Source organism: Pyrus communis, chromosome 6, assembly GCF_041283825.1.
Source record: "Pyrus communis isolate YQ-2024b chromosome 6, ASM4128382v1, whole genome shotgun sequence".
Lineage (NCBI taxonomy): Eukaryota > Viridiplantae > Streptophyta > Magnoliopsida > Rosales > Rosaceae > Pyrus > Pyrus communis.
The window spans coordinates 14811105-14834719 of NC_142570.1; the positions used below are offsets into that span (position 1 = coordinate 14811105).

Genomic DNA, 23615 nt, shown 5'->3' on the forward strand with positions numbered 1-23615 from the left:
AACTAAAGAAACATAACGTAAATGTACGAGAACAAGCCATTTAAGTCGCATAAATATGCTCCTATCAAATACCCCCACACTTAGCTTTTGCTAGTCCTCGAGCAAAACAGAAAAACAAAACAAAAAGAACAAAACACAACCTACACCTTCCAACAATCGTATCAGGGACTTCCAATGCACATGACAAGTTAAAAATCATTATTCTCACAGATTTGAGCCATCTTTACACTTAAGTACATTCTTAATCATAGTCACCACATACTAGTTCACAATTAAGCAATTAAAACACATTTCAAATGTAGTAACATGCCTTTAGAGAATTCCCTCAATTTCTTACTAGATGTACTCTCGTTTTTCACACAGATTTTCTGACTACACACCCTACACTAGGTATATGTGAGAAGATTGATGTAAACATGTAGACGAACACTCACATATGTTATAATAAGGAAAGCATTTTCTGGAGTTAATAAGCATGTTTAGATATGATCTCATGAATGGAATGCTACTACTTAGACGCGAGAACCAGTGACACCATAAGCTCATACCAAGTTCAAACTCCACAATTGAAATACATAACACTCAATATAGAAGTCAAAGGGTAGTAACGGGGCTAGGGTATTGGCTAACAATGAAAGGTGAAGGATAAACAAACATTCTTAAAGCAATAGTGAGCAAAGTATTGAATTAGACACTTAGAATTCCCTTAAGAACGCAGAAGTCAACTTTGAACACCCAAGGGAAAATCACACAAAACTTAGGGCCATATTCAACTTTTTGGACCCTTTCTTCAACCATCAACGCTCGTGAGTTCATTCTTACTTATTTTCACTCCTTTTTTTTTTTTTTTTTTTTTTCTTTTCTTCTTTTTCTTTTGAATCTCAAAACATACATATAAACGTAAGAACAAACTTTTACTCCCCCACACTCATTTTCTTGCATAATGTAACTCAAAAGGAATTCATTTAAGTCATGCTCACTAAACTTTAAGAACAAGGGTATAGGAAAGTCCTACTCTAAGCTAGGTAAGGGGTGATGTGGGTAAACAAGGAATAAAGGCAAAACGAGGCTCAACGGGGTTAAAACTTACAACATATACGAAGTATGGGAAGTAAGGCTATTTGGCTATGGTGGTGGTCACTACACAACTTCTTCTTGAATATGTGTTATGCAAATCAATAACATGCTTTGAATGAAATGGGCATGAGTTCTAGCATTTGGAACTATATGATGAAACGCCTTCTAAGTAGTAACCAAGCAAAGAATAATGAGATCATGCAACGACTTTAGAAAACAAGAAATCACAGATTATACTCTCCAAAGAACGTTATAGGCTCAAGTCTCTCAGGGTTGTAGCGTTTGTTTGAGTTCCTTCCTTCAAGCATGTTACAAAAACGAATTTTTTTCTTTTATGATTGCATGTGAAGTCATACATTATAACCATAACCAAGCATATACCAAGAGTAAATCAAACTTTTCTCTATGTTTATAACTCTTTCTAACCGTCATGCAATTATAAACCAAATCCTTATCATTGTGTTGGAAGGTACCCTAAGACACAAACACACAAAAACGACTCAAAACACTCTTTTTAGGTTTTTCAAAACAATTTTTCAAATTTTTATGTGCTTTTCGGAGTTATAAAAACAAAACATACTAAAACACTCTAAAACAACTTAAAAACACCTTAAAACAGCAAGGAACAATATTTGAAGTTATGGGTGATAAAATCCCACGAATTTGCATTAACAACATTAGTTACCCCCCCACACTTAAATCAAACATTGTCCTCAATGTTTTAAGCATAGATTCACACAAAACATAAGTAAATACACAAAAAAAAAAAAAAACATTTAAACATACTAAACATGGCAGAATGTAATTAACAAAGAGAAGAGATTAGAGACGCAAATCTGGTTATAGAGTGTAAATTCCATCTTCTCCTTGGTAATTGCATTGAGGCTTTTGATCTTTGTGATTCCACATGCTTACTCTTGAACTGGTTTCTGCCCATCGTTGATTTTCCTTTGTGCTACTTCTTGAACTGGGCAGCATGATGGTTCTTTTGGTCTTCCCCGAAGGTCTGAGCTTTCCCCCTTTATCTGTTTCTTTGTTCAATCTTTGCAGGAGTGGTCCCTTCTCTGGAAGTGTATCAACCGTTGAAGATGACTACTCGAGAGCAACGCTAGGTAAGCAATCAGGAATAGGTTCCAGGCAGTTGGCTCCAGATCGGAAGACTGACTCCAAGTGCCGGCTGATTGCTTCTTTCACTTTGCCATGCGAGTAAGAACAAGGACAAAGAAAAAGACAGGGAAAGAGCATGATATGAGATACTTTTGCTTTTGACCTTTATGATATGAGATACCTTTGCTTTTGAAGAAGCGGTGCATGAATCAGCACATGCATTTCCTCCTGGGTCATCTTTACTCCAGGCGTCTGGTATCATCTTTGGGGAAGAAGAAAATTTTGAGTAATTCAAAAGGCTTTGCTGGGAGTGCGCCCTCAGAGGTGAGAGAGAGTTGGTGGGCATTTTCTTCAAGTCTGCCTTGCCATAAGAGATGAAGGTCGACAAATATAGGGATTTTCTGAATAGAAAGTGGTGGTACTGCTCTTTTACCCTTTGTCGACAGACGTCTCTTCGATTTCTGAACGAACGGCTCTTCGATTTCTGCATGGCAAAAGTAGTCACGGGTGCGGCTCTTTTGACAAAGCTGCACGCGTTTTCTGAAAAGCAGAGAAAGCGTCGCCGAACATTGCGCTTGTCGGCTAAAGACGTGTAATTGAGATGATGGCCTCCACGTGTTATCAGCTTTGTCAGATATCTTTTGACAAAGCTGAGCGCGTTTTCTGAAAAGCCGCGAAAGCGTCGTCGAAATTTGCGGAGGAAAATCCGGATCTCTGAATCGGTGGACGCGTCGCCATGGCTTTTTATGGAGCTATCGATCACCCCAACAAATACACTCTGAAGAAATCCCATTCTTGAAAAATCGACTCCGGCCCTTTGAGAATCAATTCCATACACCCCTTGAACACTTTTGAAAAATGGCAAACTCATCGAACCTTAGCTTGGAATTAAACCTTAGCAGTGATGCGGGCGCGCCGCGTCAAGGTAACGTATGGCGCCCTTCTTTCTTTTCTTCTAACGGTCCTCTCACAGGTGAAGACTCCGTGATGCAGGACGCCACAACAGCTACAATAGTAGCTAGGAACCTCCTCACTCCGAAAGATAGTAGGCTGCTGTCAGGACGGTCCGATGAGTTGGCCGTTCAAGAGTCCCTCGCACTTAGTGTTCAGTGTGCGAGTTCTGTGTCCAACATGGGCCAACGCCTGCTTGCCCGCTCCCGTCAGGTGGAATCATTGATGGCAGAGGTGGAAAGTCTCAAGCAGGAGATCCAGCAGCTGAAGTATGAGAATAGAAGTTTGCACGTGCTTGCAAACAACTATTCGACGGGCATGAAGAGGAAGCTTGATGAGCTGCAAGAGTCTGAAGGTCGGATTCACAGTGACCGTCAAAGGTTCTCGTCTTTCCTCCAGAGGCACCTTTTTCCTGGCTCATCCAGCGCTTGGCCAAGTATTGAGGCCTGGAATGCTCTATCTTCGATGCCTCCCGCTCCGATGCCTTCTGTTCCTACGCCTTCCGCTCCGATGCCTTCTGTTCCTACGCCTTCCGCTTCAAGAGTAAAGCCACGTAGTGGGGCCTCAAGCAAACAACCTTTGTGAAGCACCATCTTTCTTTGTTTAGCAGTGCCTATCAATAAATCAAACATTTTCTCAATGTTACAATCATAAACTCACACAATTAATAAACAAACAAACAATAACAACTAAACAACCTAACAAGGCAGAAACGAAATAGCAACAAAATGACTCAAATGACTCTAAAAACACATATTTTTGGGTTTTTTCAAAAGAATTTTTTTTTTTTTTTTTTTTTTTTTTTTTTTTTTAAATTTTCGGAGTTTTATACCAAGACACTATAAAACACACTAAAACACTCTAAAAATGCTTAAAACAGCAAGAAACAACATTCTAAGTGAAAGGTGAATAAATCCCACGAAATTCATGCAAATACAAATTGTTTACCCCCCCACACTTAAATCAAACTTTGTCCTCAATGTTTTAAGCAGAAAGTCACAACAGAGCAAGCAAATAAACAAATACGAGAAAGAAAGCAAAGTAAAGGCAGTAAAGAAAAAGAAAGGAATAAAAATAAGTCTCTTAAAGGGGTTTCCAAGTTCTTCTCTATTCGGATGCATGGGTTGCCTCCCACGAAGCGCTTTCTTTTACGTCTTGCAGCCGGACGGTACCTCCGTTTAAGCTTGACTAGGTTCCACGGCATGGAAGGGTACCTCCTCCACGACATGCTCCTCAAACATCTCGTAGTAGGGCTTCAATCGATGCCCATTCACTTTGAATTCTTGCTGCGTCCTTGAACTTTTGATTTGCACTGCACCATGAGGGAAAATATTAGTAACAACAAACGGGCCAATCCATTTAGAACGCAACTTACCAGGAAACAAACGTAGGCGAGAGTTAAAAAGTAACACTTTCTGCCCAACTGTGAAGGTCTTGGTTCGAATCATTTTATCATGGAATGCTTTGGTCTTGGCTTTGTACATCCGGGCATTCTCATAGGCTTCATTCCGAATCTCCTCAAGTTCATTCAATTGGAGCTTCCTATGAACTCCCGCTGCATCTATGTCCATGTTGAAAATCTTCACGGCCCAATGTGCCTTGTGCTCTAACTCTACGGGCAAATGACATGGCTTACCATAGACGAGCCGAAAAGGTGACATCCCAATGGGTGTTTTGTATGCCGTACGATATGCCCACAGTGTTAGAGCACAAGGCACATTGGGCCGTGAAGATTTTCAACATGGACATAGATGCAGCGGGAGTTCATAGGAAGCTCCAATTGAATGAACTTGAGGAGATTCGGAATGAAGCCTATGAGAATGCCCGGATGTACAAAGCCAAGACCAAAGCATTCCATGATAAAATGATTCGAACCAAGACCTTCATAGTTGGGCAGAAAGTGTTACTTTTTAACTCTCGCCTACGTTTGTTTCCTGGTAAGTTGCGTTCTAAATGGATTGGCCCGTTTGTTGTTACTAATATTTTCCCTCATGGTGCAGTGCAAATCAAAAGTTCAAGGACGCAGCAAGAATTCAAAGTGAATGGGCATCGATTGAAGCCCTACTACGAGATGTTTGAGGAGCATGTCGTGGAGGAGGTACCCTTCCATGCCGTGGAACCTAGTCAAGCTTAAACGGAGGTACCGTCCGGCTGCAAGACGTAAAAGAAAGCGCTTCGTGGGAGGCAACCCATGCATCCGAATAGAGAAGAACTTGGAAACCCCTTTAAGAGACTTATTTTTATTCCTTTCTTTTTCTTTACTGCCTTTACTTTGCTTTCTTTCTCGTATTTGTTTATTTGCTTGCTCTGTTGTGACTTTCTGCTTAAAACATTGAGGACAAAGTTTGATTTAAGTGTGGGGGGGTAAACAATTTGTATTTGCATGAATTTCGTGGGATTTATTCACCTTTCACTTAGAATGTTGTTTCTTGCTGTTTTAAGCATTTTTAGAGTGTTTTAGTGTGTTTTATAGTGTCTTGGTATAAAACTCCGAAAATTTAAAAAAAAAAAAAATCCTAAAACTAAAGAGAACAAGGTTCCAACACTTTGGCTCCAATTAGGTCTTCAATTTCGTCCAACACTTTGGCTTCAAGCATAAGCTATCCGTCCTTAGCCCAAAAGTGCTCCAAAAGTCTCCAAAATGCATCTTTTTGCTCCTTTAGCCCTTTGGACCTACAAACACACGAAAATAGCTTAAAGTACTAAAATAACTAAAGAAACATAACGTAAATGTACGAGAACAAGCCATTTAAGTCGCATAAATATGCTCCTATCACATGCATGCACTGTATACTTCTTGAGGAGGGGACTAAGCCATCCCGAGAGGCTCAACGCCGTCTCAACCCTCCGATGATGGAAGTGGTGAAGAAGGAAATAATCAAGCTTTTGGATTGCGGAGTGATCTACCCTATCTCCGATAGCCGTTGGGTCTCTCCAGTTCAAGTCGTTCCCAAGAAGTCCGGAGTAACTGTTATCAAGAATGATGAGAATGAGCTCGTGCCTACACGCATTCAGACTGGATGGCGGGTATGTATCGATTACCGGAAGCTAAATGCCATGACTAGGAAAGATCACTTTCCTTTGCCATTCATCGACCAGATGCTCGAAAGGTTAGCCGGTCATGCTTTTTACTGTTTTCTTGATGGATACTCTGGATATAACCAAATTGTGATAGCCCCGGATGATCAAGAGAAGACCACATTCACATGTCCCTTTGGAACATTTGCTTATCGTCGCATGCCATTTGGCTTATGCAACGCACCGGCCACTTTCCAAAGGTGTATGGTAAGTATATTTTCCGATTTTGTTGAAAAGATCATTGAGGTTTTCATGGATGATTTCAGTGTATTTGGGAGTTCATTTGATAATTGCTTGGATAATCTGACCTTAATTTTGAAACGATGTGTTGAAACTAACCTTGTCTTGAATTGGGAGAAATGTCATTTTATGGTGAAACAAGGTATAGTTTTAGGACATATTGTTTCAGAAAAAGGAATTGAAGTAGATAAATCAAAAATAGACCTTGTACGTCACTTACCCTCTCCTACTTCGGTTAGAGAGGTACGTTCGTTTCTTGGCCATGCAGGGTTCTATAGGCGTTTTATCAAGGACTTCTCCAAGATGTCCAACCCTCTTTGCCGATTGCTTCAAAAAGATGTGCCATTCAAGTTTGATGAAGAGTGTAATTCGGCATTTAACCAACTCAAGGAGAAGCTAGTCTCGGCCCCCATTATTGTACCTCCAGATTGGAGCCTTCCGTTCGAGCTCATGTGCGATGCATCCGACTATGCATTAGGAGCTGTTCTAGGACAAAGAAGAGACAAGCGGCCGCATGTCATATACTATGCCTCTCGGACTCTCAATGATGCCCAATTGAACTACTCCACGACGGAAAAAGAACTTCTAGCTGTGGTTTTTGCTTTAGATAAATTCCGTTCATATTTAATTGGTACTAAAGTAATCGTTTATTCTGATCATGCAGCTTTGAGGTACTTGCTCACGAAAAAGGAAGCAAAGCCGAGGCTTATCCGTTGGATTCTTCTTCTTCAAGAATTTGATATTGAAATCCGGGATAAGAAAGGAAGCGAGAATGTAGTGGTTGACCATTTAAGCCGAATGGTCCACGAGGAGCATGAACATGCCGTACCTATCCCTGAAACTTTCCCCGATGAGCAGCTGCTATCCATTGAGGTAAGTGAACCATGGTATGCAGATTTAGTGAATTACTTGGTGGCTAAACAATTTCCAAATGAACTAAATAAGCACCAACGTGATAAGCTTAAAAATGATGCACGTTTCTATGTTTGGGATGACCCTTATTTGTGGAAGTATTGCTCAGATCAAATTGTACGTAGATGTGTGCATGATTCTGAATTTCACTCAATTCTAAGCTTTTGTCACACATATGCATGTGGTGGTCATTTTGGCACACAACGCACTGCCCTCAAGGTTCTAGAGTGTGGTTTTTATTGGCCGACTATATTTAAGGATGCTAGAACCTTTTGTATGTCTTGTGATCGTTGCCAACGAATGGGTAACATAGGTACCAAGGACCAAATGCCGCAAACCCCTGTCTTTAATGTTGAAATTTTTGATGTTTGGGGCATTGATTTCATGGGCCCTTTCCCTCCATCTTATGGTTTCACTTATATCTTGCTAGCCGTTGATTATGTTTCTAAACGGGTGGAAGCAAAAGCCACCCGTACTAACGATTCTAAGGTGGTTGCAGATTTCGTGAAAACTAACATTTTTGCTAGGTTTGGAGTGCCGAGGGTAATCATAAGTGATGGAGGGTCTCACTTTTGCAATCGGACCATTGAGGCGTTGCTAAGAAAGTACCATGTCAACCATAAGGTCTCCACACCTTACCATCCTCAAACAAATGGCCAAGCCGAGGTGTCTAACCGAGAAATCAAACAAATTTTGGAGAAGACTGTTGGACCAACAAGGAGGGATTGGAGCTTACGTTTAGATGATGCACTGTGGGCATATCGTACGGCATACAAAACACCCATTGGGATGTCACCTTTTCGGCTCGTCTATGGTAAGCCATGTCATTTGCCCGTAGAGTTAGAACACAAGGCACATTGGGCCGTGAAGACTTTCAACAGGGACATAGATGCAGCGGGAGTTCATAGGAAGCTCCAATTGAATGAACTTGAGGAGATTCGGAATGAAGCCTATGAGAATGCCCGGGTGTACAAAGCCAAGACCAAAGCATTCCATGATAAAATGATTCGAACCAAGACCTTCACAGTTGGGCAGAAAGTGTTACTTTTCAACTCTCGCCTACGTTTGTTTCCTGGTAAGTTGCGTTCTAAATGGATTGGCCCGTTTGTTGTTACTAACGTTTTACCTTATGGTGCAGTACAAATCAAAAGTTCAAGGACGCAGCAAGAATTCAAAGTGAATGGGCATCGATTGAAGCCCTATTACGAGACGTTTGAGGAGCATGTAGTGGAGGAGGTACCCCTCCATGCCGTGGAACCTAGTCAAGCTTAAACGGAGGTACCGTCCGGCTGCAAGACGTAAAAGAAAGCGCTACTTGGGAGGCAACCCATGCATTCAACAAAGGAAGACTTAGAAAGCACTCCAATTCCAGATTCCTAAAAACTCTTCTCTTTGTTGATATTTCGTTTCTGCCTTGTTAGGTTGTTTAGTTGTTATTGTTTGTTTGTTTATTAATTGTGTGAGTCTATGATTATAACATTAAGAAAATGTTTTGTTTATTGATAGGCACTGCTAAACAAAGAAAGATGGAGCCTTCACAAAGGGCGTTTACTTGAAGCCCCACTACTGGGAAAAACTCTCGGAGCGGAAGGCATCGGAGCGGAAGGCGTCGGAGCGGAAGGCATCGGAGCGGAAGGCATCGGAGCGGGAGCATTCCAGGCCCCAATACTTGGCCAAACGCTGGACGAGCCAGGAAAAATGTGCCTCTGGAAGTAAGCCGAAAGCCTTTGACGGTCACTTTGACGGTCACTTTGCATTCGAACATTGGATTCTTGCAGCTCATCAAGCTTCCTCTTCATGCCCGTCGAATAGTTGTTTGCAAGCACATGCAAACTTCTATTCTCATACTTCAGCTGCTTGATCTCTTGCTTGAGACTTTCCACCTCAGCCATCAATGATTCCACCTGACGGGAGCGGGCAAGCAGGCGTTGGCCCATATTGGACACAGAGCTCGCACACTGAACACTAAGTGCGAGGGACTCTTGAACGGCCAACTCATCGGACCGTCCTGACAGCAGTCTACTATCTTTTGGAGTGAGGAGGTTCTTAGCTACTATTGTAGCTGTTGTGGCGTCCTGCATCACGGAGTCTTCACCTGTGAGAGGACCGTTAGAAGAAAAGAAAGAAGGGCGCCATACGTTACCTTGACGCGGCGCGCCCGTATCACTGCTAAGGCTCAATTCCAAGCTAAGGTTCGATGAGTTTGCCATTTTTCAAAAGTGTTCAAAGAGAAGGGATGGAGTTAAATTTCAAAGGGTCGGAGTCGATTTTCAAGAATGGGAAGTCTTCAGAGTGTGTTTGTTGTGGTGATCGATAGCTCTATAAAAAGCCAAGGCGACGCGTCCATCGATTCAAGAAGCCGGAATTTCCGGCGTAATTTAGGCGTTGCTTTCTCGGCTTTTCAGAAGACGCACGTGGAGGCCATCATCGCAACTACACCTCTTTAGCCGACAAGCGCAAAGTTCGGCGACGCTTTCTCTGCTTTTCAGAAAACGCGTGCAGCTTTGTAAAAATGAGCCGCATCTGCACTACCACGTGTCTTTCAGAAAGCGAAGGGGCGTCGTTCAGAAATCGAAGGGGCGCCTGCTCAGAAATCGAAGAGGCGTATTCAAAGATCGAAGAGGCGCCACTATTTCAAAAAGACGGATTTGCGGGATCAAAACGTTTGTCGACAAGGGTAAAAAGTACCACCACTTGCTATTATCTCTATATATGTCGACCTTCATTTTGTTTTTGGCAAAGTAAAACCTGAAGAAAATGCCCAACTCTTCCTCACCTCTGAGGGAGCACTCCCAGCAAAGCCTTTCGAAATACTCAATTCTTTCTTCTTCCCCAAAGATGATACCAGATGCCTGGAGTACAGATGACCCAGGAGGAAACGGCGGATTGAAATACGCTGATTCATTCACCGCTTCTTCAAAAGCAAAGGTATCTCATATCATCAAGGTCAAAAGCAAAAGTATCTCATATCATGCTCTTTCCCTGTCCTTTTCTTTGTCCTTGTTCTTACTCGTATGGCAAAGTGAAAGAAGCAATCAGCCGGCACTTGGAGTCAGTCTTCCGATCTGGAGCCAACTGCCTGGAATCTATTCCTGATTGCTTACCTAGCGTTGCTCTCGAGTAGTCATCTTCAACGGTTGATACACTTCCAGAGAAGGGACCACTCCTGCACAGATTGAACAAAGAAACAGATAAAAGGGATAAGCTCAGACCTTCGGGGGAGACCAAAAGAACCATCCTGCTGCCCAGTTCAAGAAGTAGCACAAAGGAAAATCAACGATGGGCAGAAACCAGTTCAAGAGTAAGCCTGTGGAATCACCAAGATAAAGCCTCAATGCAATTATCAAGGAGAAGATGGAATTTACACTCTATAACCAGATTTGCGTCTCTAAACTTTTCTCTTTGTTAATTACATTCTGCCATGTTTAGTATGTTTAAGTGCTTTTTGTGTATTTACTTATGCTTTGTGTGAATCTATGCTTAAAACATTGAGGACAATGTTTGATTTAAGTGTGGGGGGGTAACTAAGTATGTTGATGCAAATTCGTTGAATTTTATCACCCATAACTTCAAGTGTTGTTCCTTGTTGTTTTAAATATTTTTAAGGTGTTTTTAAACTGTTTTAGCGTGTTTTGTTTTATAACTCCGAAAATCACATAAAAATTTGAAAAACTTTTTTTTGAAAAGCCTAAAAAGAGTGTTTTGAGTTGTTTTTGTGTCTTAGGGTACCTTCCAACACAATGATAAGGATTTGGTTTGTAATTGCATGACTGTTAAAGAGAGTTATTAACATGGAGAAAAGTTTGATTTACTCTTGGTATATGCTTGGTTATGGTTATAATGTATGACTTCACATGCAATCATAAAAGAAAAATTCGTTTTTGTAACATGCTTGAAGGAAGGAACTCAAATAAACGCTACAACCCTGAGAGACTTGAGCCTATAACGTTCTTTGGAGAGTATAATCTGTGATTTCTTGTTTTCTAAAGTCATTGCATGATCTCATTATTCTTTGCTTGGTTACTACTTAGAAGGCGTTTCATCATATAGTTCCAAATGCTAGAACTTATATCCGTTTCATTCAAAGCATGGCATTGAATTGCATAATATATATCAAGATGAAGTTGTGTAGTTGCCACCAGAACCAAATAGCCTTACTACCCATATTTCGTATATATTAGTTTTAACCCCATTGAGCCTCGTTTAGCCTATTTTCTTTGCTAACCACATCACCCCTTACCTAGCCTAGAGTAGGACTTTCCTATACCCTTGTTCTTGAAGTATAGGGAGCATGACTTAAATGAATTCCTTTTGATTAATATGTTGCAGAAAATAAGTGTGGGGGGAGGGATTTTTGTGTGTATGTATGTCCCTAAGTCTTAAAGGAGGCACGGGAAAAAGAAAAAAAAAAAAAAAAAAAAAATGTGAGAAAAAGAAGAAGAAAAGAAAGAAAAAGAGTGAAAATAAGTGAGAATGGACTCACAAGTGTGATTGTTGAAGAAAGGGCCCAAAAAGTTTGAATATGGCCCTATGTTTTGTGTGACTTCCCCTTGGGTGTTCAAAGTTGACTTCTGCGTTCTAAAGGGAATTCTAAGTGCCTAATTCAATACTTCGCTTCCTATTACTTTAAGAACCTTTGTTTTACTTTACCTTTCTTTGTTAAACCATTACCCTTAGCCCCGTTACAACCCTCAACTTCTATCTTGATGTTATGTGTTCAATTTGTGGAGTTTGAATTTGGTATGAGCTTATGGTGTCCCTGGTTCTCACATCTAATTAGTAGCATTCCTTTCATGAGATCATATTCATATACATTCCAGAAAATGCTTTCTTTGATATAACATATGTGAGTGTTAGAATTCATATTTACATCAATCTTCTCACATATAACTAGTGTAGGGTGTGTAGTCAGAAAATCTGTGTGAAAAACGAGTGCATATCTTGTAAGGATTTGAGCAAATTCTCTAAGGCATGTTACTACATTCAAATCATGGTTTTAAATGCTTAATTGTGAACTAGTATGTGGTTACTATGATTAAGAATGTACTCAAGTGTGAAGATGGCTAAAATCTGTGGGAATAATGAATTTTAACTTGTCATGTGCTTTGGAAATCCCTGAGACGTTTGTTGGAAGGTTTAGGTTGTGTTTTACGTGTTTAGTGTCGTTTTGTTTATTTGTTTTTATTCTGTTTTGCTCGAGGACTAGCAAAAGCTAAGTGTGGGGGTATTTGATAGGAGCATATTCATGCGACTTAAATGGCTTGTTCTCGTGCATTTACGTTATGTTTCTCTCGTTATTTTAGTCCTTTATGCTTCTTTTGTGTGTTTTCAGGTTCTAAGGGCCTAGGGAGCAAGAAAGTGCATTTTGAGGCCATTTGGAGCATTTTTGGGCATGGATTGGATAGCTTATCCATGGAGCCAAGAGGATGGACGAATTTGAAGGCCTTGTATGCACTTGAAGACACAAAACAATGGCCCTAGCCCAATCACATAACACATTATGCCATACAAACCAACCTATTTTAGGCCCATTCTATGTACTTAAACCCTAGCCCTTTAAACTAGTTCATTTATCACTTATCAAACCATTCACTTATCACTCACCACATATCATTCACTTATCACTTAACATATCATTCACTCACATTTCCACCATTCATTCTTTATTCCTTTCCAAACATCTCACATGCATTTCCACCTTCCTACTTCATCATTTCACCACATTCTCCCTCTTTAACTCACATGCATTCATCATAATTCACAACACAAAACAACTTCATTGCCGTGGGTTCCCATTTCCTATATGCCATTTTCAGATTTCCACCCACTAACCTAGTCATCAACACATGCACTTCCACCTTTCATCCACAATGATTCATGATTCATTCACTTTGCATCCTTTAATTCAAACACATACTTTCCCATTGTATAATACATCCACATGCATCTTTAACCAACAAACATTACAACCACATGCACAACCTCTCATTGCCGTGGCTTTCACATGCAAAAGCCATGCATTCACATGAATTTTCAGCAAGGAAACATCATTGCCGTGGCTTTCACATGCAAAAGCCATGCATTCACATGCATTTTTCAGCAAGGAAACATCATTGCCGTGGCTTTCACATGCAAAAGCCATGCATTCACATGCATTTTTCAGCAAGAAAGCATTCTTGCCGTGGCTTTCACATGCAATTCCATTTTCACATGCTTCCCTTGTTGTTTTTCATCATTAACCATCCACATGCATGCTTAAACAAATACTAATTCACACCTCCATTCCTCCTATAAAAACCCTTGCATTCTCATTCATAAACACACCTCAATTCATTCTCATTCACTCCCCATTACATATCTCTCCATTTCTCACACCACAACACAAACACACACCATCTTTACATCCTGAAATTCCAAGCCTTGCCGTGGGTTTCTTTCCATTTTCTATCTTTCCTCATCCATTTCCATAATTCCCCAATCCATTCAACACACCAACAACATCCCTTAGACCTTGTGCCATAATAACGAAGAAGAAGAGTGCCTAAACGTTCATACAATTCAAGTTTGAGTTGTTGGAATGTTTAGGTGTTTCTTTGATTTCAAAGTTTAAATTCAATTTTCTTTGTTTTGTAATGGAAGAGAAGAGTGCCTAAACGTTCATACAATTCAAGTTTGAGTTGTTGGAATGTTTAGTTGTCTCTTTGATTTCAAGGTTATGAGGAACTAAACCCCCTTTAGCTAGGGGGTGATTCGAAACTATGTTTATATTTGCAATATGAATTGATTACTTTTGGTTGGAATTTCATAAGTTGTGGATTCAATTCGTTTAACTGTTTGATTGATAACGTATTTATGTATGTTCATTGAGATTGCAAGCTTAATTTTCATGCATGAATATGACGCTTATAAACAATCGCGTTAAACGAATTCTTGGCATAAGTTTCATGCGTATTCCATAGTAACGAATGCCTCGTCAATGTTTATGATTTCCGTTGGACTTAATGATCTTTGTTGAATGTCTCTATCATGCGTATTCCATAGTTAGGGACTTTGATTAAGAATAATTTGGTTGTAATGCGTATTCCATTCAATCCAATGAATCTAGGGAAATCTGAAAGTTAATTTAAGCGAACCTAATTAACTTGGAGCATTGAGTTTCATAATTTATCGAAAGACCAACCGAAAATCAATCTTGTATTGCAAGTGTAACATGTGTGGAGAAGAACCCCTTGGCTATTCCATCATCCATATTTTCATCACATTCATATTTACGTTTATTCGTTTTACAATTTGCTTAGTTTATTAACTTGTTTTGTTATTTCAATTTTCGTCAAATCAAACTTCCCCCCCCTTATTTTGTTAAGTCTTAATCATTTGATTTGTCTTATTTTATGTTTTTAAAGTATTTGGAGTCTTTTGAACTTGTTTTGAGTCTTTTAAGTTTGTCTTAGTGTTTTAAAAGTTAGTTTTATTTATTTAAATCAAGTGTTTAGCATCCCTAGTTAATCCCCGGTTAGAACGATCCCTACTTACATCATTACTACAATTGTCACAAATAGGGTTTAATTTGTATGCGTATAATGCTCGTATCAGCTAGTCCTCGAGCAAAACAAAACAACAAAAGAACACGAAACTAGACAAAACGAACAAAACACAACCTACACCTTCCAACAATCGTCTCACGGATTTCCAATGCACATGACAAGTTAAAAATCATTATTCCCACAGATTTTAGCCATCTTTACACTTAAGTAAATTCTTAATCATAGTCACCACATACTAGTTCACAATTAAGCATTTAAAACACATTTCAAATGTAGTAACATGCCTTAGAGAATTTCCTCAATTCCTTACTAGAATGCACTCTATTTTCACACAGATTTTCTGACTACACACCCTACACTAGTTATATGTGAGAGATTGATGTAAACATGAAAGACTAGTATCTCACATATGTTATAACAAAGAAAGCATTTTCTGGATTTACGACAATGACATGAATATGATCTCATGAATGGAAAGCTACTACTTAGAACGAGAACCAGTGATTCCATATGCTCATACCAAATTCAAACTCCACATATTGAATACATAACATCAAGATAGAAGTTGAGGGTTGTAACGGGGCTAAGGGTAATGGCTAACAAGGAAAAGCAAAGGACAAACAAAGGTTCTTAAAGCAATAGGAAGCAAAGTAATGAAATTGACACTTAAACTCACTTTTAATGGCAGAAATCAACTTTTAAACACAAGGGAAGATTCATGCACAATTAGGATCAAATTCACTCTTTTGGACCCTTCCTTCAATAACCAATGCTTATGAGATCATTCTCACTTATTTTTCAACTTTTTTTTTTTTTTTCTTTATTTCATTCTTTGGCCGTGCCCTATTATCTTCCCCCACACTTATTTTCTGCAATATATTGATCAAAAGGAGTTCATTCTAAGTCATGCTTCACTATTCTTTCAACCAAGACCGCAGACACCATTTCAGCCTCAACAACAACAAGCTCCAAGTAAATCTCTTGAGGATTTAATTGCTTCTTTAGCTAACTCTACTCAATCTCATCAACAGAAAACAGACAAAGCAATTGAAAACCTTGAGCGCCAAATGAGTCAGTTAGCAAGTTTGATGGGGCAACAACACCAACCAAGAAGGTTGCCTAGCCAAACCGTGGTGAATCCAAATGCAGAGCAGATGAATGTTGTGACTTTAAGGAGTGGAAAAGAAGTTTTTGAGCAGCCAAGGATGCAAAAGAGGACTAGAAAAGATACAAATGAGCAAGGGGAGCAACAAACCAAAAATCTTGAGCAAGATGAAGCTTCAACAGAAACTAAAAAGTCTCCTAAAGATACAGAATTGAACAAAAAAGATTCTGATAAGGTAAGTAAAGAAGTTCAAAATTCATTTAACTCATTGATAGGAGCATTTTTATGCGACTTAATTGGCTTGTTCTCATGCATTTATGTTGTTTTTCCTTAGTTAGTTTAGTGTTTAAAGTCATTTTCGTGCAATTTCAGGTTTTAGTGTCAAACTATGCAAAAAGAAGCAATTTGGAGCATTCTAGAGCATTTTTGGGCCAAGATTGGATAGTGCAAGCATGGAGGCATGAGGATGGACGAATTTGAAGGCTTGAATTCAGTTAGGGAGCTGCAAGGGGGCCTAAAAACCTTATTTCTAGAAGGCTTTATCTATTCACACATGGTGCCTAATTTCTGTATTGGAAGAACTAGCCGTCCTAGCTTGTCACTAGCCGTCCTAGCTTGTCTCCTAGCCGTCCTAGCTTGTCACTAGCCGTCCTAGCTTCTCACTAGCCGTCCTAGCTTGTCACTAGCCGTCCTACCTTGTCTCCTAGCCGTCCTAGCTTGTCTCCTAGTCGTCCTACCTTGTCTCCGAGCCGTCCTATCTTGTCTCCTACCTTGTCCAAGCTACACACATATATCCTTTAAGTGTTTCATGTATAGAATTTCTGGTACAAAACCTTTTGGTTTCAACTAAGTTCTAAACCTTTCCTAGCCCTATAAATAAGGCTTTGCAGCAAGGCACTAAGGGGATCACTCATTCATTCAATTTTCGTCCATTCATCTATCCTCCATCCAATTCCATAATCCCTGATCCTAAAACACATCCCAACCATCCCATCCACATTTGTGCCGTAGCAAGGAGAAAGAAGGAAAGACTCTTGGATGCTCAAGCTTCGTCGTTGGTGCATTCTAGGTGTAATTCGTTTTATGATTTCAATGTTTAATTTATTTTCCTTTCATTTTGCTATGAACATGAGTGGCTAAACCCCTATTGGTTAGGGGTGATTTCGAAGCCATAACTATGTGTGCAAGTTGATTTGATAAATTCCAGTTATGAGTTCTTGAATCGTGAATGAAATTGGCTTAACTGTGTGAGTAATAACGTATTTGTGTTTGTTAATTAGGGGTCGACACTTAATTGGCTTGCATGAATATGATGCTAGAATATAAGTTTGTTTCACATAATTGTCACACACTTATATTCACAAGTAGTGAAGGTTGCTAGTCACAATCGCGTTAAGTTCAATTCCTAGCATAAGTGTCATGATGTCATAGTCACAAGTGCTTTGTCAATGCTTATAGTTTTCATTGAACGTAATGATCTTTGATTGTATCTTTATTATGATGTCATGTAAGGAACTTTTGAAGAATGCTTTGGGTTGTCGTATGATGTCATCCAATTCAATAACACAAGGAAAACTTGAGAATTAACTAGTGATGTCACGGTTAATTTGGGGCATTGTCATTCATAATTCTATGAAGGAATAACTGGAAATCAAGTCATTTGCATACTTGTCATGTGTGGAGAAAGAACCCCTAACTAGTCCATCATCCATTAAAAACCCCAAAAACGTTTCAAAATCAGTTTTACTTTGCAATCTGTTTTCTCAACTTTAATTTCGTCCAAATCAAATCCCCCTTTACTTTGAAGTCTCAATTTAGTTAGAAATTGTTTTGGTTCATGTTTTTAAGTGTTTTGAGTCAAGTTTTCAACCAATTTCGTCCAAATTAGTGTAGGTGCTCAAAACTGCCCAGAAAGTGGTTTTTAGGCAATTTTGAGTCTTCTAGTTGCTGTTTTGAGTTTTTGTTTTGTTTTAGTGTTTTAACTTTGGTTTTTCATTCTTTGAGTCCAAATTAGTGTTTTTAACTTTGTTTTGGAGTTCTTAGGTCAGTTTTCAAGAGTTTAGCAATCCCTCCTAATTCCCGGTTTTGAACGATCCCTACTTACATACTTTGCTACAATTGTCAGAAGAGGGTTTAATTTGTGTGCTTAATTTATTTCGCATCACTCATGTGTCCCTATTCCTTTTCCTCGTAGGTTTATGAAGTATAAGAAAGAGCAAACTGATAAGGAAAGCTTGGATACTTTCCGAAAAGTCCAACTGAACTTACCTCTTTTAGATGCCATAAAACAAGTGCTCAAGTATGCAAAGTTCCTTAAAGAGCTTTGTACAAACAAGAGAAGATTCAATGATCAAGAAACTATGGCATTAAGCGAGGAAGTATCAGTTGTTTTGTAGAGAAAGCTACCACCGAAATTGAAGGACGCTGGTAGCTTTACCATTCCATGTGTAATTGGAGGGAAAGAGTTTGCGAGAGCATTGTGTGATCTGGGGGCATCCATCAATTTGATGCCATATTCAGTGTATGAATCACTAAACCTTGGAGACTTGAAGGAAACAAAGGTAGTAATCCAGTTGGTAGATGGTTCAAATAGATATCCCAAAGGCCTATTGGAGGATGTACTTGTGCAAGTGAATGAACTTATTTTTCCCGCTAATTTTTTTGTTCTTGAGATGGAACATGACCCTATGCCTACTGCACTTCCTCTTAATTGGGAAGACCATTCCTTAGAACGGTGCGTACGAAGATTGATGTCTACGATGGTACTTTAACCATGGAAATTGATGGAGAAAGCGTCAAGTTCAAAATCTTCGATGCTATGAGGTACCCTAGTGATTTTGAATCTTGTTTGTCTATTGATGCGTTTGACTATTTTGTGCAGGATTGTTTTAATGAAGGTGTGGGACAAAACTATTTAGAGAAAGCGTTAGTGCATAGCATTACACATGGAAAACTTAATTATTCTGAGCACATTGAAGAAGAATTAATCCAGACAGTGGCAGCCCTTGAGTCTCTTTCACCAATTCGTGGTAAGTCTTCTTCCTATTTTATTTCTCTTCCTACTTCTAACGAAAAAAATCTTCCTTCTGTGATTCAGGCACCCAAACGGGGCTAAGGTATTGGCTAACAAGGAAAGGTAGAGGAAACAAACGTTCTTAAAGCAATAGTAAGCAAAGTAATGAATTAGGCACTTAGAATTCCCTTTAGACTGCAAAAATCAACTTTGAACACCCAAGGGGAATTCACACAAAACTTAGGGCCATATTCAACATTTTGGACCCTTTCTTCAACAATCAACTCTTGTGAGTTCGTTCTCTCTTATTTTCAACTCCTTTTCTTTCTTTCTTCTTCTTTTCTTCTTTTTCACAATTTTTCTTTTCTTTTCTTTTTCTTTTTCTCTTTTTTTTTTTTTTTTCCCGTGCCTCCTTTAAGACTTTGGCACACACATACACACAAAATCCCTTCCCCCACACTTGTTTTCTACAATAATGTCACTCCAAAGGAATTCCTTCTAAGTCATGCTCCACTATACTTCAAGAACAAGGGTATGGAAAGTCCTATTCTAGGCTAGGTGAGGGGGATATGGTTAACAAAGAAAATAGGCTAAATAATGTTGGAAATGTGCCCTAAAACCAATCATATGATGATACTTTATGGACATTTCACATGTTAAACTAATCTAGTTTAATATTAAGGGCAAACATTATTGTTTGAGCCGTCTCATATAAATGTTATATGCTTAAACGATAAGTCCAAGGAATATGTGATTGGAAGAATGCGATCTAAAGAAGTTAGATTCATGAGACCATTCTTTCGTTGACACATCCTAAACGTTCCTGATCATAGGATTGTCAATTGGGCATTGACAGTCCGTTAAGATCAGTACGTGCTATGTCTTCTCTCAGGGAGAGTGACTAGTCTCGAGTCATTGGTGTGTGTGACATCAAGACAAGTACGTAGGTGCTCAATAGAGAATGAGTTCACTGAACACGATCAACGAAGAGTTCTCATATTCATGTCACATGAGAACTCATGGTTGGGATAATGCAAATTAGTCTTTTAACCTGAGGCATCACAGTTGTCTTGTGGTTAGGTCCTTAATCTTTGATTATGTCAAAGTCACTCCATCAGGAGGGTGTCCACGGCATCGTTGGGGTTAAGCCACTTAGCCATGGAGGCAAGTGAATGCGCAACAAGGGATCTCTAACCTTCAAACTGTTTGAGGGAGAATACTATATGATATGATTAAGAATCTTTGGCCAAAGTATGAATGAGATTTAGGAATGTGTTCCAAATCACATTCAAGGTAATCATATAAGCACAAGACTCACATTGGATAGTAGACATGAATAAACTATCAAACCAAACAACGTGGTCAAGAGTATTGTAATCCTAAAACTGAATAGGTTCTCCACCTCTTCTGATTAGCTTGGGTAACTGATGCGTGATTTAAATGCACACAAATTAAACCCTCTTTTTGTCAAATTGTAGTAAGTATGTAAGTAGGGATCGTTCTGGACCGGGGATTAGGAGGGATTGTTAATCTCTTAGAAACTGACTTAAAAACGTAAAAACAATATAAAACACAAAACTAGACTCAAAGAATGTAAAACTAAACACTTAAAACACTAAAACAAACCAAAAGACTCAAAACAGCACCAAAACACTCAAAACTGCCTTAAAAACACAATCTGGGCAGTTTTGAGCACTTTGACTACTTTGGACGAAATTGGGTAATAAATTGATTCAAAACACTTAAAAGCATAAACTAAATTGATTTCTAACTAAATTGAACAATAAAGTAAAGGGGGATTGAGTTTTGGACGAGATTAAACTAAATGCAAAGATTCTAATTAAAACAGAATGTAAATATGAAATTGATGAAATGGAATGAAATGCTAGCTAGAAGGGTTCATCTCCACATATGTTACACTTGCATAATAAAATGATTTCCAATTGCATTTCAATAAACCATGAATTCTCAACACCCCAAGTTAACCGTGATGCACTAATTAACCTTCAAGTCTTCCTAACGTTATTGAATTGGATGGGTTAGCGCATACACAATTCAAAACATTCCCCACAAGTCCTCAACATGAATGCATAGAAGAGATACAAGCAAGAATCATTACGCTCTATGAAAATTATAAGTGTTGACGAGGCATTCGTTACTATGGATTGCATGAAACTTATGCCAATAATTTGTTTAACGCGATTGTTTATAAGCAACCTCCACTACTTGTGAATGTAAGTTCGTAACTATTAGGTGAAACTCACTTATATTCTAGCGTCATATTCATGCATGAAAATTAAGCGTGCACTCTCAATAAACATACATAAATAAGTTATCAATCAAACAGTTAAACAAATTGAATCCACAACTTATGAAACGCAATTAGAAGTAATCAAATCAAAATTCAAGCATAAACATATATTTCGAATCACCCCCTAGCTAAAGGGGGTTTAGTTCCTCATGACTACAAAACAAAGAGAATCAAAGAAACACCTAAACATTCCAACAACTCAAACTTGAATTGTATGAACGTTTAGGCCCTCTTCTCTTCCATTCCTCATTCGTACAAAACAAAGAGTATTGAAATTAAACATTGAAATCAAAGAAACACCTAAACATTCCAACAACTCAAACTTGAATTGTATGAACGTTTAGGCCCTCTTATCTTCCTCTTTGTTGTAGCACAAGGTCTAAGGATAGTTTGATGGTGTGAATGGTTTGGGGAGTGGTGAAAATGGAAGGATGGTGTTTGGATTGTAAGGGAGAGGCACGACAAGGGTGGTTTGATGGTCTACATTCTGAATATGGAAGAATGAATTTCTGGAATGGATTGGGAGGGCACGGCCCCAAGGGAATGGTTGGTGTTTGTGACTGAAATGTGTATGGAAGAGTGTGTTGTGTATGAAAAATGAGATGATTATGGAGTGGGGATGCAAGGGTTTTTATAGGAGGAATGAAGGTGTATATGGCTGTTTTTTTAAGCATGCATGTGGCTGGAATGTGGTGGAAAAACAGCTAGGAAAGCTGGTGGAAAGCTGGAAAGCATGTGAAGGTCACGGCAAGGCTTCTTTGGTGCTGAAATGGGTGATGTTTTGCATGCCAAGGGATGTGTGATGAATGATGAAGTTTTGCATGTGCTTAATGATTAAAGGGTGAGGGGATGCAACTGCAATATGTAAAAGAATGACTAAATAATGTATGTAGGGTGCAGCTAGGTTGCTTGGTGATGAATGCATGTGAGTTAAGGAGTGAAATGTGGCTGCAATGATGAAAAGGGAATGCTGGAAATGCATGTGAAGGTGCTGGAAATGGGAATGAAGGCCACGACAAAGGTGTTTTCTTGCTGGAAATGCATGTGAATGCATGGCATTTGAAGTGATTGTTGTTTGGAAATGAATGTGAAGGCATGTGAAAGCTGGAAATGCATGTGAAGATGCTGGAAATGGGAATGAAGGCCACGGCAAAGGGGGAATGTTGGTGTTTTTGTGTTGGTTTGAGGTTTTGCATGGCTTTAATGGATTGTTTGATTGGGCTAGGCCCTTTGTTTTATGTCCCAAAGAGCATACAAGGCTTCAATTTCATCCATCCTCTTTGCTTCATGATTAAGCTATCTAATCCATGCCCAAAAATGCTCCAAATAGCCTCAAAATGCACTTTCTTGCTCCCTTTGCCATATGAACCTAAAAACACACGAAAATGGCTTAAACTACTAAAACAACTAGGAATTAACAATATAAATGCACGAAAACAAGCTAAGTAAGTCGCCTAAATATGCTCCTATCAAATTCCCCCACACTTATCTTTTGCTAGTCCTCGAGCAAAACAAAACAAAAGAAACCAAAAACAAAATAAAACGAACAAGTAAAACACAACCTAAACCTTCCAACAATCGTCTCAGGAATTTCCAATGCACATGACAAGTTAAAAATCATTATTCCCACAGATTTTAGCCATCTTTATACTTAAATACATTCTTAATCATAGTCACCACATACTAGTTCACAATTAAGCATTTAAAACACATGATTTGAATGTAGTAACATGCCTTAGAGATTTCCCTCAATTCCTTACTAGATGTACTCTCGTTTTTCACATAGATTTTCTGACTACACTCCCTACACTAGGTATATGTGAGAAGATTGATGTAAAGAGAAACACTCACATATGTTATAACAAGGAAAGCATTTTCTGGATTTACGATAATGACTTGAATATGATCTCATGAATGGAATGCTACTACTTAGCATGAGAACCAGTGATTCCATAAGCTCATATCAATTCCAAACTCCACAAATTGAAACACATAACACTCAAGATAGAAGCATAAGGGTTGAAACGGAGCTAAAGGTGTTTGGCTAACAAAGAAAGGTGAAGGATAAACAAACATTCTTAAAGCAATAGTGAGCAAAGTATTGAATTAGGCACTTAGAATTCCCTTAAGAACACAGAAGTCACTTTTGAACACCCAAGGGAAAGTCACACAAAACTTAGGGCCATATTCAACTTTTTGGACCCTTTCTTCAACCATCAACGCTCGTGAGTTCATTCTTACTTATTTTCACTCCTTTTTTTTTTTTTTTTTTTTTTC

General features: G+C 38.9%; 1 non-coding gene across 1 annotated transcript in view; it reads left to right on the forward strand.

Moving 5' to 3' along the window:
• Positions 1 to 18932, forward strand: part of LOC137737310 (uncharacterized) — a 33686-nt gene extending 14754 nt beyond the window's left edge. The window contains exons 4-6 of the transcript XR_015963279.1: positions 15941 to 16249; positions 18411 to 18748; positions 18896 to 18932. This is a non-coding gene — a transcript (uncharacterized LOC137737310). The remainder of the gene's footprint in view (positions 1 to 15940; positions 16250 to 18410; positions 18749 to 18895) is intronic.
• The last annotated feature ends 4683 nt before the right edge of the window (positions 18933 to 23615 follow it).